The sequence below is a fragment of the Gossypium arboreum genome, chromosome 11 (genome assembly GCF_025698485.1).
Source record: "Gossypium arboreum isolate Shixiya-1 chromosome 11, ASM2569848v2, whole genome shotgun sequence".
Taxonomy (NCBI): Eukaryota; Viridiplantae; Streptophyta; class Magnoliopsida; order Malvales; family Malvaceae; genus Gossypium; species Gossypium arboreum.
Genome location: NC_069080.1, coordinates 118,659,261 through 118,672,457, shown reverse-complemented (window position 1 = coordinate 118,672,457; position 13,197 = coordinate 118,659,261).

The following is a 13,197-nucleotide window of genomic DNA, read 5'->3' as shown; positions in this document are numbered from 1 at the left end:
ATTAAAAAAAAGAGATGTCTTAATGAGAAGCGCTCTTACGAAAATATACAATGACCCAATTATTTTTGTGCTTAGGTGTCCAGATTTCATATTTGAACCATGGAATCCACTATCGAAGAGGGAGAAAAGTGATTCATGTAAAAACAAAGATGATGTAGCAAAAGATGAGTCGAATTCAGAGGGATCTGCAAATAAATAAAAATGGAGGATCTTGACTTTATTTTATTTTCGTTTTTAGGTTATTTAATAGGATTAGGTTTTATTAGGAATTTTTATTTTTGCATAATAAAACAAGAGGTGGAAATCATAAATAAAAATGAACAAGTTGCAAAGTACAAAGTGTGGCAATAGATATATATACAAGTCTAGGATTGGATCTAGAGAGAGCTTGGTACTTAAGCAGTCAAATTGACTCACCTTCTATTTTCTAGAATCCTACCTGGTGTATAGTATATATTCACTTTTAACAATAAGGACGTTGTTCATCTTAAGTAAGGAGATCGAAAAATTGAAATTGTTTCCACTCAGAATAAATTTTTCTTTCAATTATGATTAGGTTATATTTTGTTAAAAAATTTGAAATTTTGTTAAGTATGCTAAACTTCAGTATAAATAAAGTTTTATTATTTCAATAATTGTTATGTTAACTAAAATATGACATAAATTTATTTTTTAGTAAAGCATGCAAATCATACCATAAATTTTTAGTTCCTTAGGAAAGTTAGGCATGTATGAAAGTTTAAGTCTCTAGAATTGACTTAGTAGTTTCTTGAGGCGAAATCCTAGGAAGCATGGAATGTTGAAAATGATTTAGGCAACTTTTGTTTGGACTGTTTGAGCCTTTCAAGCCAACCTTGATGAATTTTTATCCTTTGAAACCCAATTTTGAGACTATATGGCCTAATTTTATTTGAACTTTTGCAATATTTAGCCATCACTTTTCTCTTAATTATCTTTAAATTGTCCCAAACACTAGACTCAGTACTATTCAAAATATCATTTGAAACAAGTTTGGGGGAGTTAAAAAGAAGTATCAAATGTTCAAAAAATTTTAGTACATACAGCAAAATGCTCGTGAAAATCAAAGAGAGCATATGTATTCGAAAGAAATAGATGTATAAAAGAGCATGTGAAAGAAAAATAAGTTAGTGTATTGAAGGTAATTATTTCGAAGGTCTGATTCAAGCTGAGTTTAGAGCTTTTAGCCCAAATTTATCTATCTTTTACCTACCCCTAGCCTAGCCATGTTACAACCTATTTAAAAGAACTATTGATTCCAGTTTCTGTGCTACCTAACATTAGTTGAGAGAAATTTCTATGTTCAACATATGAAGGCATCAATTAAACTTAATGATTGCATCTTAATCTTAATAAGGGAATAAAATCAAATTGGTAGGGATTTACATGTTTTTATTGAGAAAGCATTTAGTCTATTTTTGCTATCATAATAGTTGTTAAGATTAATTTGAATGATATGTATACTTAAGTAGCATAATTATCAAATTTCTTGTTTTTTAGCATAAGTATACTAAAATCATAATTTTGGGAAGAATGTTGTTCTAAAGAAAATTTTCAAAGGTGTTTCCGAGAAATTCTTTTCAAATTTGTGCATTACTCGGGATGACCAATGAATTAAGTTTGGGGGTGTGGAAACATGAAAATATACACATTTTTTCATGCTCTTTTTAACTCAAATTCATGCAGTTTTGGTAAAATTCGTGTCAAAAATAAATAATATTTATAAAATAATTAAATTTCACCCAAATAATGAACACATTGAATTTTAATTAATTTTATATCAAATTTTGATTATTTTCGACAGATTTGCACAAAGGGTGAAAAATGACTCGGCAGACACTGCTAAAAGCGCAAAACCGAGAAGTAATTTTGAAGCATCAAGGCGACTTAATTTTTCAGCCTAAGACAGTCCAAATTATGTTTATTAATTCATAGTATAATTAATTTTAATTTTAATTCAATTTAATTTTGGGTTAAATAAATTATTGTTAATTAATTATGAAAAGGGGCCCAGTTGAGCTAAACCGAGAAAGCCGATCCAACCGACCTCTGGCAGCCCAAACCGTCACACATGCTGACCCAATCAGCTTGCTTGGCTTATTATTTGGCTTGCAAAATGGCCCTTGAAGACTCCTTCAAATTGCATTCAAACCCCTCCATTATTTATGCCTTTCTAGATTTTCCCCTACCTTAAAATAGCATGTTTGAAATCTTCAAACATGCCACATGTGTAGCCAGCCATGGGGGGAGCCTTTGGCTACTAATTTTGGCTATTTTTAGCAGCCTTTTCAGCCTATAAATACCCCCTTGGCTGCTCACTTCAAACACATCTCAACCCTTCCTATCTCTTCACTTCTCTCTCATTTTTCTCTCATCATTCCCTTCCATTGTTCTTCATTTTCTTCCCCTATTCCCTTTCCAATTTCACCTCTTGAAAAATATTCAATCAACCACCATTTTGAGCAGCATTCAAGTGTTCGTAGAAGCCTCAGTTTGACAAGAACAAGCAGAGAAAGAGGAGTGGAGCAAACTAGTCAAGCCACGGAGAAAACACCAGATTTGATTCTTGTTCCCTATCCTTTTAATTTTGTTGTTGTTATGATGAACATTTCTATGAATATTTGTGATGTTGCTATGTTTAATTTAATTAATATGGGTTAAATTTAATTCGTGTTAGGTTGATTGCATTTTGTCTACTTAATTTTTTAAAATTGTGTTTGTATTGTTATAGGCCTCGGTAAGATGTTTGACTAAGTAAAATCATGACTAAGTTATTCTTGCATTACAATTGTAAGGTAACTAATCAATTAATTATTTAAACGGATTGAAATTGTAATTAATTGACACAATACTTAATCAGTGCATGTTTAATCATCTAAGGTAGCTGAGGGTTAAATTAGCAATGGTATCTAATGATACATTAGCCTTCTATAACTAGCAAGACTATTGTGATTAAACTGTTTCAATGTAACACCCCTAACCTGTATCCATCGCCGGAATAGAGTTATGAGGCATTATCGATCATATCACAGCTCATACAATTATGCATTACATTTTACAGTTCGAAATTTTAATGACATTATTTCTCGTAACTTAATCTAATATCAAACTTAAAATCATATCATTCATAACACAGCATAATTAAAACATGATCCAACATATGTTAAAACAAACTATATATATGCAAAACATATAACAAACCAAAACTTTATTAATTTAATATCAGACCTATTATATTTTTATCTTAAAAGACTTGCGTATGTGCAAATTACATGTCAAACAAAACAAGTTTCAAAACTTCATTTATGCGGCATGATTACATTAGTTAACATGAATTTACATATTTCATACATTAATACAAGTTAATACATCCATTCGAATATATATATATATATATATATAAGGCACTTAATCACATTCAAATAAAGCTTTATAGCAAGTCACTTTATGGTTTAATAAGCAACCAACACTGAAGAGATGCAACTATGTTTCACCAAGCCCAAACATATTTCACCATATTCACTTAAACCATCTTCCGACACATATAATAACTCAATACCAAATCATGTGCAAATTATAATATCTACAACCCAATTTTTAACCACAATTAACCTATAATTGTATACCTAATTTGCTTATATAATAACAAGTTTAAATCTTCATAATGCACATGTTAACTAATCCTTTGATCGGTTATCAAATATAACCTCATTCGGTCACATTAATACCAAGTCACATGCTTAATAAGTAAATCACACACCCAAACCAAATTTACTACCACATATTTTTAGCACATATAATTATAAATCATTCCACTAGCAACTTGGCTCTTAATTACCGAACCACAAACATCATGTCATAGCATATGTATATGTTTCACCCTTCACTAGTCGAAAATAAAGGCACATCTTTTACTATTTTCAAGCCAACTTGCATGTCAAAATACACATCTTATATAAAACAATATGGCAAAAAAATTCACATATGCTTCAATCCATACAAAACTTTAGCTGAACCATTCTCATGTATATCCAGAGTCATCTACCATTTCAAACATATAATACCTACCACAAATGTAACATCCCGATTTTGGGCATAATCGAAACAGTGGTTTCAGGACCACAAATCTGATGATAAATTTTTTTTTATTATATTTTTATGGTCTACAATTTCACGGAATGATTTCATGAAAATTTCGTTCGAAAATTTCGACGTTTGGGCACTTAATTTGGTCAAAAGGACTAAATTGTAAAAAGTGTAAAAGTTGAGTTTTACATTTAGAGGTGTCTAATTGTTATGAAATTTTAAATTGGAGGTCCTTAAATGGTAATTAGACCATTTTATAACTTTTTGGACAAAAATGTCCTTGGTTGGGTAAAATTTGAAAGAATAGTAAAAAGGGCATTTTGGTCATTTAGGGGTAAAATAAATTAAAAGACAAATTTTAAAACCCAAATGTGTCCCTTTCTTCTTGCTTCAGCAGAATATACCAAGAGCAGCCATGGTTAGGGTTTGGCCAAGCTTCCAAGCTCAGTAGTAAGTGATTTCGAGCTCCGTTTTTAACGTTCTATGCATTTTTGAAGTCCCGGTAACATTTTCTAGCTATTTCTACCATTTATTTGAGCTAGTTTTGTGTTTAAAAATTTACCCATGAATGATATGCATGTATTTTGATGTTTAATGGTAGAATATGAAGGCTCGGTGTGTAATAAATGATTTTTACTAAGCGATTTTCGATGAAAATGTCTGAAAGGATCGTTTTGTAAAAGTTGTAAAATTGGGCATAAAAGGGTGATTTAGTGGGAATTGGAGGCTTCCATAGTTGTTAAAATGATTTATCTAGACTTAAAATGTAAGGAAATTGAAAAAAAAATCATTTTACGAGCATTGGGGCAAAAGAGCAAATATGTGAAAGTTTAGGGGTCAAAATGCAAATTTGTAAAAGTATGATTTTTAGACTCATATGAATAATGTAACTAATTATTAGGCTAAATGTGATATTATAGATCAAGGAAATTGAGATTCGGGCTTAAATCGGGAAAATACAAGGTTATGGGCTAAAATGGTAAATTGCCGTTTCTAGATCCGAGGTAAGTTCGCGTGATTTAATAAGCCTATTATTCATGTTATTATTGTTAGACATGAAATATATCTTGTTATAATTGTATTGAATTTGATGTAAATAGAAATTTGGTGGAATATGATATTTTAAATGAAATGATTGGTTACTATGTAAATGAGGTCCTGCATGTGAGGCAGAAAGGTTGTCCCGAAAGGGTAATCTTTTGATGTCATTATGAAAAGGAAATGTACACCTTGTGTGTACAATGTGAAAAGGGATAGCTTCGGCTATCAAATGTGAAAAGGGATAGCTTCGGCTATCGAATGTGAAAAGGGATAGCTTCGGCTATCGAATGTGAAAAGGAAAGGTATACTTTGTGTATACCATTTGAAAAGGTTATGTACACTTTGTGTGTACACTTGGAAAGGTTAGGTATACTTTGTGTATACCATTTGAAAAGGAAATGTATACTTTGTGTGTACCACTCGGAAAGAAATGTACACCTCGAGTGTACAACTGGAAAAGGAAAGGTCCATCAGAAATTCAATAATTCAAAGGTAATGACATACATAGTGATATAAAGAAAAAATGGCATGATAAACTCATCTATGCTTAGTTGATTTTAGTCTGATGCATATGATTGTCCTGTTTGGATGAGTAGTTGTGCTAAGAGATAGCATAGGTACGTACTAGCAACTCATGAGTATGTGTTTGACATGTGAAATGAAATTGACTTGTGATAAGAGTGCAAATGAATGAGTGATATTTATGAGAATAATTTCCATCACAAACTTGTGATGGTTATCATTATGTTGCACTAAGACAAATTAGGACAATAGCAGTGGTCCGAATTTGAAAATCCACTAAAAATAGTGGAAATTGAGTTAGAGGCTGAATAAAATATGGAATTAAATCTTAATGAGTCTAGTTTCACATAAAGGAAATGGTGTAAGTAAAAGAATTTTTTATTAATATATATTTGAATTCTTGTGAGATAGAGTCAGAATGAGTTCGGAATCCCCTGTTCTGACTTGGGCTAATCACTAGAAATTGTAAAAAAATAATTATGAGTTAGGAATCATATGAATGAAATCCTTAATGAGTATACTTGCAGGAGAAAGAGATGGGAACATTATCTGAGTCTTGTACTATAAGATAAAAAAAATTTAGTGAAGAAAGGTCGAAGCTGTCAAACAACAAAATAGGGGATAATTTGAATAATAAAATATATTTATTGTCTAGGCCAAAAAATTCTTAAAATTTTATGGTAATAAGATATAAGAGTCTAGTTTCTTTGAAAATTAATAGATCTTGATTTGGAGTCTCGTAAATCTATATATAAATAATTTAATAACTGTGACTCGAGAAAATAGCTTAGCTGGAATTTGAATAGATAGAAAGAATTTGAAAATAACATGTTATCATATTGCTTATTATTTTCATGTGAGCTTAATAAGCATAAAGCTTACTCACTCTTTTCCATTTCTTTTATTTTTTTAGGTTAGCTCGGGGTTGGAGATCGTTGGAGGTAGCATCAGACTATCGAGTCATTACCCTTGGAATATTGACATGCGTAAGTTAAATGTTTTCAAGTGAGTGGCATGTATAGGGACTTAGTTTTTCTATGATGAATATTGTCATGATTAGCCAAAGGTATTGGCTTATATTGATTTTTTATTTATAGCCATGAGATGTGGCTTATAATGATTTTGGCTTGAATTCTATTTATCCATGATATGTGTTAATGTCTTGTGATTGTGCTCGTTCACTATGTATGAGGAGTATATGCATATGTCCACGATGAAGGCCTTAGGACTGTTCGAGGCGGTCATGGTCATAGAATGATTGCGTGATATGATAATAAGTTATTAGTGCCATGAACTTGGATTTCGATGTATAAGTTAATAACCATAATATAATGGTATAAGTGATTAATAAGATAAAAAGGTCAAAAGTATGTGTGTGCATGTGAAAATGACAAAAAGGCTTAGAAATTAACCTAAGTTTTGACCACACGGGTAAAGACACGACCGTGTGTCTCATCAGTGTGGAGGACACGGCCTCTCGCCACGGGCGTGTACCTTGGTCATGTGCCTTTAAACGATAGTTGATGTTACAAACAGAGAGTTACACGGGTTGAGGACACAGGCGTGTCCCAAGCCACACGGACGTGTGTGACCACACGGCCCAAACCATACGGGCGTGTGACTCTCCAAAGCAAGAAAATTTGGTTAAGTTGCCCAAAGATTTTCAAAGTTCTTAGTTTAGTTCCGAACCACCCCGATGTATGTTATAGGCTTCGAAGGCCTGTATAAGGGACGATATGCATGTGTTTGAGATGTTATAATTTTGGGCGAAAAATTTTGTGGCCCGATTTTGCATATTGTGAATGTTTAAGTCCGATAACAACTCGAACTCTGTCCCGGCATTGGATATGGGTGAAGGGTGTTACAATAAATACTATGCATTCATAGTACATGACATCATAACCAAAATGCATATAAAACATAAGCAAAATAACTAAATTCAAACGTAAAAGTTAAGCCATTTTCGCATGGCTTAGATTACACATAACCAAAATCCAACATTCCAAAAATATGTTCTAGCCAATTCATGCCATAATTCAAGTTCAACTTATTAAATACCAAAACAGTAGACAGTGTGATGAACTTTGCTGATGATCCCCGAGCTCGTAACTTGATCCAAAATTTATAAAAATAGAAACAAACATACGCATACAAAGTAAGCTTTTATAGCTTAGTAAGTCATAAGCAAATAAACAACCCAATGATATAATCCACTTATTTTAAACTAAACCGAATTACATTAACTTTACTTGCTTAATCTTGAACTTTAAAATCTCATAAATATTACATTTTCATACACAATTTCTACCTTGGTCGAATGCTCATATAGTCAATTTAACATATTATTATTCAACTTCTAAAGCTAAATAGTCATTATAAATCCTAGTCCACTTACACGCAAATATATAAGCTCATGTATCAAAATATAACTTCATATACATTTACTAGTTATGTGGCCGAATATACCAAATCATGTATGCACATAGTTAAGAATCATCTCAATAATACCCAAATTATTTATTCACAAGGCTGAATACACATACCATATTCACATATATGTTTCATTTGCATCACAAATAATTTGTAACAAATATTAATTTACTTACTTACCTTATTTCAAATAGGTAATAAACTAATTCATACCTGGTCATTTAACTTGTTTCACATATTCATTCACAACATATCTTTGCCCGATGAACCATTCGGAATTGGATAGGACACTCAGATAATCACACATATAGTACAATGCCAACGTCCCAGACGTGGTCTTACATGTAATCACATATCGATGCCACTGTCCCAGACAGGGTCTTACTCGTACACATATATCGGTGTCACATATCGATGCCATGTTCTTACTCACACATCACATATTGGAATCCTATGTCATGAAATATGTATCCTAGCTATTCCTAAGGTTCATACGGGGCTTTCAGACGTCGTAACTCAGTTGAAACAAATTCAGAAATATAGTAGCCAAGCTTGTATACATTCGGCTATTGTAAATATAAATTCACATATTTCACTTCAGCATATATAAGTTGCATTTAATTAAATTGAAGTATGTCTATTTTCTTATAAACTTAACTCGGACGATGTAAAACGGAACGGGATGACTAGTCGATAACTTTCGTTTTCCCCCGATTCAAATCTGATTTCTTTGGTTCTTGATCTAAACATATTCAAATTAAACCATTCAAACATATTTTCATTCAATTTAGTCCAAAAACACATAAATAGGAAAATTACCATTTTACCTATAACATTTTACACATTTTACAATTTAGTCCCTATTGTACAAAACACAAAATATGCAAAATCTCAACATACTCATGTTAGGCCGAATCTTCTTAGTATTCATACAAGTCCATATATTTCATTTATTTTACGTTTTAGTCCTTCAAATTATTATTTTTGCAATTTAGTCCTAATTACTCAAAATTATCAAAAATTCCAATACAAAACATGTTAACCCAAAACATATCTTTCATATTTCATCATCAAACAAAAAAAATCACAAGCTTTCAACAATGGAATAACTCAAAATATTCATCGAAATAAAAAATTCAAGCATGGGTCTTGAAGATAACTTAGCAACGATCTCAAAAACGTAGAAATTATCAAAAACGGAGCTAAACACATACCTTAATCAAACTTGTTAATGGCTGAACCCTAGCTTCTTTTCTTTTTTTCTTTCTTATTTTTTTATTCAGTCAAGAGATAAAAGATGAACATGGCTTTATTTTTTTATGTTTTATGATATTATATAACTTAACATTTAATTTACATATATAACCTTAATTAAAACATTATATTATTGCTTATATTATGTCCATTGCCATCCAAATATAAGACCAATGGCATAATTTCATCATAAACACTTCCTTTTATAAAGACACATTCATTTTGGCCATTTTATAATTAGCCATCAAATTTTCATTTTACGCGATTAAGTACTTTTATTTAATCGGGCACCTAAACGACAAAATTAACTCACGAAAATTTCACACACACAAATTCACACATAATAAACACAGAAAATAATTTTAAAATATTTTTCTAACTCGGATTCGTGGTCCCAAAACCACCGTTCCGACTAGGGTATAAATCGGGCTGTTACATTCAAGGTAGAAATACTTTATACCTCATGTAATCTTTTATGTGCTTATGAATTGAATTAATTGTTTGAATTGACATAGAGATATGTACAAGAGATTATTTTAATTTAATAAGTATGTATGTGCATTAACATATTTTCTTATTAAAATTTGTTTAATCAGTTGAATTGACGTAGAGATATAGTCAAGAGATAAATGGATTTTGGTAGGCAAGTATGTTCATAAGTTAGCAAATTACCAAGTTGTCATGAATTTATTCGTAACAACATGAACATGAGTTTAATAATTCTATGTTAAGAAATGTAAATTAATCTAACACAATTATGTCATCTTGATTAAAATCATCTTTTGAAATCGTGCATTAGAACTTCTATTTTATTTTTATTTATTTTACTTTTTTAAATCCTAGTTTTTAATCACTTCTTCAAATAAAAATTGCATTCATAAATAATTATTTTCACAGTCCCTGTGAGTACGATAACTCGATATTTACTTGTCACTTTATTATTTGTTGCGATTGTGTGCACTTGCACATTTCTGTCATTCCATAGGGTTCATGTAACACCCCAAACCCGGCCCAGACATTATGGCCGAATCTGACGTGCCACATTAGAGTTGAAAACCCACGTTCCGTTTTAGTGTTTTAAAACCATACACTTTATTGAGTTAACAAAGTGTATGGAAGCTGGGCACCAGGTAGGTATCCGAGACAGAGGAGGTGAGCCATGAAGGCTGCTTAAGTACCAAGCTCTTTGATTGGATCCAATCCTAGACATGCCCACAACCATAACCACACTTTGTTATATCGAGTTCTAAATTTGTTTAAGTGAACGACTTTGATAAATCGATTAATCGTGGTGTTGAACTCTTTTGGAAACAAGTATCATTTTGAAAACACGTCCTAAGTCTAGCCCATTTGAATAATTATCAACCAGGTTTAAAGTTATTAAAGTTAAAATAATCCCGAAAAGAAATAAAAGAAAAGTTAAAATGGCCTTATTACAACCCAAAAATAAATAATAATTAAAGGAAATTAAATGAAAACCAACACTTATTTAAAAGCCCAAAGATGATCACCGTGGCCACTGAATCCTCTCCGCCCAAGTCCCCACATTAAGGCTCACTGCAAGGTTAAGGAAAGGGGGTGAGTTTGGAAACTCGGTGTGCAACAAGCCCTTTCGAGCCCAAAACAATAACAACTGTTGGGTCTAAGCCCAAATCCAATCTCAAACATGTCTTGGGCCATAGCCCTTTTCATATTTCATATTTCATAACTTGGGTCAAGCCTTTACGGTAAAAATGATGGCCCTTAGGCCCATTTCAATATCACATATAATTTCAATGAAAGAATGCAACCCATTTGGGGAGACTACTCAACCCACCATCCGCTACTCTCCACCCGTACCAACCAACACACCATGTGGGGATTAACTCGACCCACCCCGCCAAACTCTCCTTGGCAAAGATTTGCTTTATCATATCTTGGAGGCCTAGCCTCTTTTAATAATCAGGGCAAAAGCCCTTTCAATAACTGGGGCATAAGCCCTTTTATAACTGAGGCATAAGCCCTTTTGATAACTGGGGCATAAGCCCTTTTGATAACTGGGGCATAAGCCCTTTTGATCTTCCTCCATCCATATAAAAACCCAACCCAATGCAGTTATGATTACATCATGTGCATATCATACATATCATGTGCATATCATACATGTCATGTGCATATCATACATGTCATGTGCATCTCATACATACCATATTTATCAAAATCCCATGTATTAAAATCATACATAAACCCTAGGGGTATAATGGTCATTTTTACCTAGGGGCAAAACGGTCATTTTCATGGTATAAGGGTAACCTCATAATTTTACCAAAAATTAGGGTTTCCATGTTCATTAACGATTAATAACAATCCATGGGTGCAAACAGTGATTCTGGCCCATTTTTAGCGAAATCGAGTTATTGGGCCTAAAACCCCTAATGGGCCCTACTTAGCCAATTTTGTCATCTAGGCCCATTTAGCCTATATTCCATGACGGTTTTAACAGTCTTATCATGCCATATAACAGATTTCCGTTTTCTACCAATTTTTACCCAAATGGGCCCGAAAGCCCAATGGGCCCCACTTCGGCCCCTCGAGGCCCAACTTACCAAGAACGCCAAAAATCACATTCTTACCGTTTCCATCGTTCCCAATCATCATCTCATCGATTTTAACTAACTAGTGAGCGTTCGCTTGCTCACACGTCCTCGAAATGCCAGAATTTCGGCATTTCGGCTTTTCGGCATTTTATCGCTTTAAGCTATGAAAAAGGGTTCGTTACACACGATTTGCGATATTCCTGACGAGATCTCCTATGCGATTTCTCCTATAATCAACCACTTATAGATTAGACCATGTTAATATTAAACCAAATCGAAAACTACCTATTATCATCACTTACACATTCGGCCACCATCCCCAATGGCCCTTGGGTTCATACCTTTGCGAAGTTGATGACTAGATTTAGTCACTCCGATGATCCAAGCTTTTCACACTCCTCGATCGGCGACCTTTAATCCTCACTAGCACCAACAAACCAAATAACACCAAAAACCCTTTTAGCCTTAGTCGACGAGGGTTTTCGGTTTTCTTAAACCACAAGATACAAATGGAAAGAAGGTTGAATACTTACCAAGAGATCTACTCATTGAAGAACGTTCCAAATACCTTCCTACCCCATATCCGTTGTGAATCCAACTTAAACGCGTGAAAATAGATCTAAATATTAATTCCGAATCACTAAAATATGAAGCTTTGACTTTTCAAAGAAATATTAAACTAAGCTATTTAGAGGGTTAGTACACACCTGTTATGGGTTGAAGTTGAAACATTTCCAAAATCAATCGCCTACGATAACCACCACCTGTCACTCAAACTTAACTAATCCAATATCAATATATGTAAATCCTAAGCACATCAGTCATACGGAACATAAGGGCATATTCGTCATTTTACCATACAGGGGTATTACGGTCACTTTACCCTACAAGGGCTTTACGGTCACTTTACCCTACAGGGGCTTTACGGTCTTTTTACCTAATAGGGGTATTTTAGTCATTTCATCCTACAAGGGTGTTTTGGTAAATCAACAAACCAAAGGTATTTTAGTAATTTTGTAAACCAATGGTATTTCTATAATTTTTAGAAAGTCAAGGGTATTTCTGTAACTTTGTAAATCAGGGGTATTTTGGTAATTTTACAAATTGAGGGTATTTCGGTAATTTCACAAACCAAGGGTATTTTGGTAATTTTACAAACTAGGGGTATTTTGGTAATTTTACAAACCAAGGGTATTTTAGTAATTTTGTAAATCGAGGTAAAACAAGAATTCAGTAAATCAAGGGTAAAACAAGAATTTATAAATCGAGG